Raw genomic sequence first — 8,224 nt, 5'->3', positions numbered from 1 at the left:
ATAGATTGATAGATAGATAGATAGTGTAGTGAAGAGGAATGCCCACTACTGCAGCGACATCGACACGTTGGCGCGAGGCACGAGCTAAGACTGCCTGGTTGCTGCAGCGACGCTGCTCGTATACTCGGCCTGCTCTTGCTGCTTCGGTACCGACGCCGCTACCACTGTTTACTTTGCATTTACATTATATTTTGGTGGAGAGTGCTGTGGTCTTCCCCAGTCCTGGAACTGTGTAGCCGAAAGCTGCCGTCCGTCATGCCTGACGACGCTGTCTTCACACCGCTACCGGCTTCGCCACGCAGGGGCTGTCCCGGTGCCCAGCTCTTGCGAGAACGAGACATCTTCAGCGGCACCAATGAGAAAGACGTTGAGGATTGGCTGGAATCTTATGAACGAGCCAGTGCTACTAACAAATAGGACGATCCCGCGAAGCTTGGTACCGAGATGGTTTATTTCGCGGATGTTGCCAAGCTATGGTACAGTAACTATGAGGCGCATATCCCCACTTGGACGACCTTCAAAGCCTGCATCACAGATGTTTTTGAACGCCCCGGTGTGCAGAAACTTCGCGCAGAATAACGTCCACGAAGCCGGTCCTAACAAACTGGTGAAACATTCGCTAGCTACATCGAGGACGTCCTCGACCTCTGCCGGCGTGTCAACCCGACGAAGGCGGAAACTGACAAGGTACGACACATTATGGAACGCATTTCCGACGACGCCTTTCAAATGCTGCTCTCGAAGAACCCTGTCACTGTCTCTGAGCTCATCGAGTTGTGTCAGAGTTTCGACGAGCTCCGACGACAGCGTCTCCTCACGCGACGCCCTAACGTCGCAGATGGCACACTCTCAAGCCTAACCACCACCTCTGACCTTGAGTCCCTGCTTTCGCAGATCAAGGAGTTTGTTCGTGCTGAAGTCGTTCGTCAGCTATCGCTGCCATCTACAGTCGGCCAACCACAGTCACCTCTTCCAGCAAACCTTCGCCAGACCATCCAGGAGCAAGTTTGCACGGCTCTGCCATCTGCCCGTGACGCTTCATCGTTTCCGACCCCCGTTGCCTGTGCCGAGGTAACTGCACCTCTAAGCTATGCTAAAGTGGCCGCTCGACCACCTCTTCACACTTTTACGTCATTGCCATCAGCTATGCCACCGCAACCTACTCCTCGGTTCGCTCAGCCAAGACCTCTCCAGAGTAGTGGACATTGGCGTACAGTCGACAATCGGCCAATATGCTTTGCCTGTGGCCTACCTGGCCACATAGTGCGATACTGCCGTCGACGCGTCCCGATCTACCACCACCAGAGCTACCACCAGAGCTTCGAACCTGCCCTTTATGTGTCACCGCGCCCTTCGTTCACAGGATCTCAGCCTCTCGACCAGATGTCATCGTACGCCGACCATCGCCCCCAGTAAACCGTCGCTCGCCATCACCTCGACGCCGCTCGGCATCCCCGATGCGTCGTCGTCCTTCATCGCCGGAGCGGGAAAACTGATTGCCGCAATTCCAGAGGCAGGAACTGCGTCACCCGCAAAAAGACCAAGGCCTCTCTCTTCCCCAACGAATGTTCTCGACGTATATGTGGACGTCGTCGCTGCACTCGCTCTTGTCAACACTGGTGCCGCAGTTTCAGTGATCAGTGCCAGACTCTGCCGCTCGCTCAAAACATTTATGACGCCAATAGCAAGTATATCACTTCGTACAGCCAGCGCAAAGCACGTCCCGCCAGCCGCGGCCTGTACTGCTCGAATCGCGATTGATGGCCTCATCTATGTCGTCGAATTACTAGTTTTAGATTTCTGCTTCCATGATCCCATTTTGGGTTGGGACTTTCTCTCCGCTAATAAGGCCGTCATCGACTGCTCTCGTGCTGAGGTAGAATTTGAAGTGTTTGGCGACGCTCCGTTAAATGATGCACTTGAAACCAGGGACAAACTATTTGTTGCTGAAGACGTCATCACACCGCCGCACTCTTTCGCCCTTACCACGGTATCTTGCAACTCGCTCGCCGAGTCGAGTGCCCTTTTCACGTCTGCCCTTTTCGTTCGCCGAAAGTGTTCGCCACTACCTTATGCCCTTCTAGAACTTCATGACGGCGTCAGCAGACTGCTCATCTCCAACCTCTTGTCATGTCCTGCAACACTACTTCGGGGTGAGTGCGTCGGATGGGTTTACAGTCTCGACCCTTCTGCAATTTTTTACATGTCGACTGGTCCTTCCGCCAAACACGAAGTCGCCGGAGTGACTTGTGCCTCTTCGTCGTAGACTACTAGGCCTGACGTACTCAGCAGCTCCATCGCCGACACGTTAACCATTTCACAACGTGCTAAGCTGCTACAACTGCTGGAGAAGTTCCGTTTTTCCTTTGACTGCCAGCATAGTCCCCTCGGCTGCACGTCCGCTGTGTGTCACCGCATCAATACGGGTACCAATGCGTCATTGCGTCAAAGTCCTTATCGCGTGTCCGCAGCCGAGCCCCAGGTTATCGATGACCAAGTAGCTGACATGCTCAAGCGTGGCGTCATCCAGCCTTCGAATAGCCCCTGAGCATCTCCAGTCGTTCTCGTTAAGAAGAAGGACGGGTCAATTTGCTTCTGTGTTGACTACCGTCGTCTTAACAAAATACCTTGAAAAGACTTTTATCCCTTACCGAGAATCGACGATGCCCTTGACTGCCTCCAAGGTGCGGAGTACTTCTCTTCTATTGACCTACGTAGTGGCTACTGGCAAGTCCCTCTGGCCCCTGAAGATCAGCCTAAGACGGCCTTTGTCACACCTGATGGCCTTTACGAATTCTGTGTCATGCCTTTTGGTCTTTGCAACGCCCCCGCAACATTCGAGCGGATGATGGACAATCTTTTGCGTGGCCTGAAGTGAAAAACATGCTTGTGCTACTTGAATGACGTAGTTATATTTTCACCAGATTTTCCAACGCATCTCCGCAGGCTAGATGAAGTACTGGAGTGCCTAACTGACGCTGGCCTTCAGCTCAACCTGAAGAAATGCTGCTTCGGCGCAAATCAGCTCACCATGCTCGGCCATGTTGTCTCTAAAGACGGTATTCTTCCTGACACCGCCAAGCTTCGGGCAGTTGCAGAGTTTCCTAAACCTGCGTCTCTGAAGGATCTGCGCAGCTTTCTTGGCCTCTGCTCCTGTTTCCGCCGGCTTATTCGGAATTTTGCGATGATCACCACCCCCTTGACTGAACTTCTGCGCAGTGACTCGAAAAGTTACGCTTAGTCACCCACCTGTGACGATGCTTTCGAAAAGTTGCGCCACCTGTTAACCTCGCCGCCAATCTTGCGTCCCTTTGACCCGACTGCTCCGACTGAGGTACACACCGATGCCAGTGGTGTTGGACTCGGCGCAGTGCTCGCGCAGCGCAAAACAGGATTCGAGGAGTACGTAATCGCATACGCAAGCCGTACCCTCACCGAAGCGGAGAAGAACTATTCTGTGACAGAGGAGTGTCTGGCAATTATATGGGTTCTAGATAAATTTAGACCATACCTATACGGTCACCCCGTCGACGTAGTCACCGATCACCATGCGCTTTGCTGGTTATCCACAATGAAAGACCCCTCCGGCCGTTTAGCTTGCTGGGATTTGCGGTTGCAAGAGTTCGACATGCGTGTTGTCTACAGTTCTGCTCGACGTCACACTGATGCCGACGCCTTATCACGTTTACCTGTGTCCTCTGAAAGCTCTGCATGTCTATCTGCTGTGGACGAAATGGTGTCGTTTCCAGAAAAATGTGATATGGCGTCTGAGCGACGTAAGGATGACTGGATCAGCACTATTCTGCGATTTCTTTCAGACCCGTCGACTTCTCCATCTTCTCGAACGTTGTGCCATCAAGCGGCTCACTTTGAGGTCCGCGATGGCCTTCTTTATCGCAGGAACTACAAGTCCTACGCCCGAAAGTGGTTACTCGTCGTACCTCGCCATCTTCGTGCTGCAATATGTTCAACTTTCCACACTGACCCTCAGTGCGCACATGCGGGCGTCTTCAAAACATACGCTCGGCTTTCCTCCCGGTTTAATTGGCGAGGCATGTACACCTTTGTGCGCAAATACATTCAGTTATGCCCTCAGTGCCAACGACGCTAAGCTCTCCCTCATCACGCCTCTGGTCCGATCCAGCTAATCCCTTGCCCAGCCAGGTCTTTCGACTGCGTTGGAATTGGTCTGTATGGGTCTTTACCATTCACGGCTTCCGGAAACCGTTGGATCGTTGTCGCTGTCGACTACTTGACGCGATACGCGGAAACAGCTGCTTTGCCTGCTGCCACAGCACGCGACGTCTCATCTTTTGTCATTCGGAAATCCATTCTGCGTCACGGCGCACAACGTGAACTTCTCAGCGATAGAGGACGTGTATACCTCTCTGAAGTCGTCAACGCACTCCTTGCCGAATGCCGTATCATTCACCGGACTACCACCGCCAACCATCCGCAGACGAATGGATTGACGGAAAGATTCAACCGTACCCTAGGGGATATGATACCAGTGTTGCCTCAGACCACTCCGACTGTGACCTCATTCTGCCTTTTGTGACGTACGCCCACAATACTGCCGCACAGGCGACTACGGGCTTTTCACCATTTTCTCTGTTATATGGCCGAGACCCTTCTACCACAATAGATACCATTTTGCCCTACGACCCCGATTCCTCCGACTGTACGCCCATCTCTGAAGCTGCCCGCTGCGCCGAGGAATGCCGTAAGCTCGCCCAGTCGTTCACAATCATCGACCAATGGAAACAAAAATCTCGGCGTGACGATAACCACCCGTACCCAAACGTACTTTGGGTTCCCGCTGTTCCTACAGGCCTTTCCTCGAAGTTTCGTTCAAAATACCAGGGACCCTACCGCAATGTCTCGCAGGCTTCACCAGTTAACTACATTGTCGAACCCGTTACGCCATCCACAGACCAGCGCTTTCGGGGACGTGAAATTGTTCACGTACAGCGGCTGAAACCTTATTACGACCCGTTCGTACTCTGTTCACCGTGAGTCGCCAGGATGGCTCTTTTTTTGACGGGGGACGAAGTGTAGTGAAGAGGAATGCCCACTACTGCAGCGACATCGACACGTTGGCGCGAGGCACGAGCTGTGACTGCCTGGTTGCTGCTGCGACGCTGCCCGTATACTCGGCCTGCTCTTGCTGCTTCGGTACCGACGCCGCTACCACTTATTACCTTGCATTTACATTATATTAGATAGATAGATAGATAGATAGATGGATAGATAGATAGATAGATAGATAGATAGATAGATAGATAGCAGACGCCGTACGGGTTGAGCATTGTCCTTCGGTCGCATCCTAGACAGACACCACAGTTGAAGAAACCACGAGAGTGTGCTTGGTGTGCTCTGGGGTGATCTTGTAGATACACCAGATAACACTGGTGTGTACTGGTGATAAAGAAAGCCTGGTGTGTGGTGTTCTGGTGGAAAAACCTTCCGTTCTGGTGTGTCTTGGTGAAATGTATTTTGTTGAGATGTGTTTGGTGTGATTATTGATGCAGTGTGGGGTGTCTTGGTGGAAACGTGGACCTACTGTACTGTATTCTGATGACACCTGTCCTGATGGGTGTGTTATGATGGGAGGACCATACCGGTGTGGTGTGTTCTGGTGAGATTTGTTCTGACTGGACATGTTCTGGTCGAATACGTTCTGGTGGATTCAAAAAAGATAGTTTAAGTGATGGTCTTGGGGACCTTTGACGCAAAAATTTTGGTCTGACTGTCTGTGTGTACATTGTACGTTTATCCGCTCATACCGGTGCCCTTAACGGCACCAAAGTGACCAACCAATACTCCAAACAGCTCTAAACAGCTTACCCCATCTGCAGCTCCTACCAATATTGCCCAAACTTCAGCGTTCATACTTGTGCGATCTCCAAATAGAAAGCAATTATTGTGCATACCTCAGGCACCATAACAACACGTCAATATGCTCAATATGTGCTTCTCGCTAGAAAAGGCGATGGAGGCGGAAATGTTGTAGGCCCGTGTTCTTGGATTTGGGTGCACAATAAAGAGCCCAAGGTGGTCTAGATTTCTGAAGCCCTCCACTACGGCGTCTCTCATAATCGTATGGTGGTTTTGGGACGTTAAACTCCGCATATAAATCTCACTAGAAAAGCCATACGTAAGCAATTATATGGACCGTAGCGTTTATCGCGTTGCGCTGGCCTTGCAACACTTGCACGAAAAGGCAAGTGTTTTCAATGCTTTTCTAAGACGACAAAGTGGTGGCACCTAGACTCTAAAAAGAGAGCGAGCAAAATGGGTGTCCTTTTGTCCGACAACAATAATCGTCATCTATATTACGTTCCACCCTTGCGCTATCGCCCCGCGCCCGGTACATTCCAGTCACAATCTACATGCCCTTTATCAGTGTTACATTCCATTTTTGATAGGAAAGTGTCCAGCGCCGAGTTTTCAAGAAAGGAAGCGCACGCAAGCCTGATGTCGATTATTGTTGTGGGACAAAAAGACACCCTACTTGATATTTTTTAGAGTGTACCCGTAACCTTGCTTTCTACATCTTATCACCTACACGACGGGCGCGCAATGCGCGCGCGCTTCGTTTTCCGAGATAACTGCCAGATAGCGCACATGTCTCATGTGCGACGTGACTTTATGTGCTCGTTCGCCTCCGCTGCCTGACTCTGCGTCTGTGTGCAACCAAATTTACTGTTGGAGCACCTGCATGTCTTTTCAACGTTCACTGTTTATCTGCAACATTTACAATGTACAGCAATCTACCCAGCGCTTGTTGGTATTTTCTTGTTATTTAGACATATGTCTCACTGCTTACGCATCACTATAACGCTACCACATCAATATCGAACCCACAATTATTTTTTCTAAGAAGCGGTTACAAAATTAAAATAAATGCATTCCAAACAACCACACAATTTCGGCACCAGTACTTTTTTAGAAGCAACATTCCAAAAACTGTTTATACTCGTAGTACTTCAACAACGCGAACATTAATCATTATTGGTACCTTCTTCACTTCGTTTGAACCTAATAACTTTCAAAACTAGTGTTCACCAGCAATTCAATTGATAAGCACATTTTTATAAAAAGACAACTCAAACAAAAATTTTTATTAATAACGTCCTGTGAAAGAGATTGTGGGCTGAGGCTAAATTGGCCCACTTTCGTAATTTATGCTTCATATCAAAAACTAATTAGATGGAGTATAAGCTTTCGTGCGCTGAAGCTTGTTGGTAGGCATAAACATAAGCCGACATAAGGCTGAAAGTATTGAGTAGTAGATAAGACCATAAGTTGACAGGACAGTGGAGCTCAAGCATGCTCACTCAAAAAAATACATTTTGTGCTTATGGTCGACTCTAACTAATCCCCGAAAATTTTCCGAACCGGACTCTTAGCCTAAAACTTCCCAAATTGTTTTTCACTCAAACCTATTCTGACTGAGACTTTCTGCTTGTTTTGAATATAGGTTATTTGACTCATTAGTAAGTTTGCTGACCTATGTGTATCCTTCTCTTGTACGTAATATTCTTTCGCACAATACAGCCAGCCTGGCCAGGTGATTTCCCAATAATTGAAAAACACAAGACAGTCCTACAATTTATTGTGAACACAAAATCTGTAGACAATGTGGAACTGACGACCGACAAAAGACACAGAAACCAAAGCATCGTAGCAGTGTAAATTTTATTTCAGGATGCGTAAATATTTACACTAGCATGAAGCATTTCTACATCAGTTGATATGTACAAGATACTACATAAACCGCCATATTACACTTGTCTAACATATACCAATAGTAATAAAACAATTCGAAAACTCAATAGTACACTGTGTAAATTAGGTACTTGAATACGAGAGCACCTAAACTCTTCATTATGATCTATTGCCGCACAGCCTTGACATAGCAATAAATAGAAGACTGGAAATAGAACAATCATTATTACCGAACTCCTGCGCATGTCTGGTGCATTGGAAACACATATTTCTATATATTCGCGAGGGGTAGCTTGACATCGCATCCTAGGTCCAATGGCAGCATTTGATATGGTGTTCACCAATGCAGCAGATTCCACAGTGCGAAGGCCACACAATTACTGTAAAAAGTAATAAACTTTTTTCCGTAGTGCAAATTTCACTGCTGTGAGCCCAAGCTCCTATTAACCGAAAAATTAGGAGGTGATGCAGAGTACAAATAGAATAATAAAAA

Source organism: Rhipicephalus microplus, chromosome 7 (assembly GCF_043290135.1).
Source record: "Rhipicephalus microplus isolate Deutch F79 chromosome 7, USDA_Rmic, whole genome shotgun sequence".
In the NCBI taxonomy this organism is placed as follows: domain Eukaryota; kingdom Metazoa; phylum Arthropoda; class Arachnida; order Ixodida; family Ixodidae; genus Rhipicephalus; species Rhipicephalus microplus.
The sequence above is the reverse complement of the archived record's forward strand: the minus strand, read 5'-3'. Positions refer to the sequence as shown.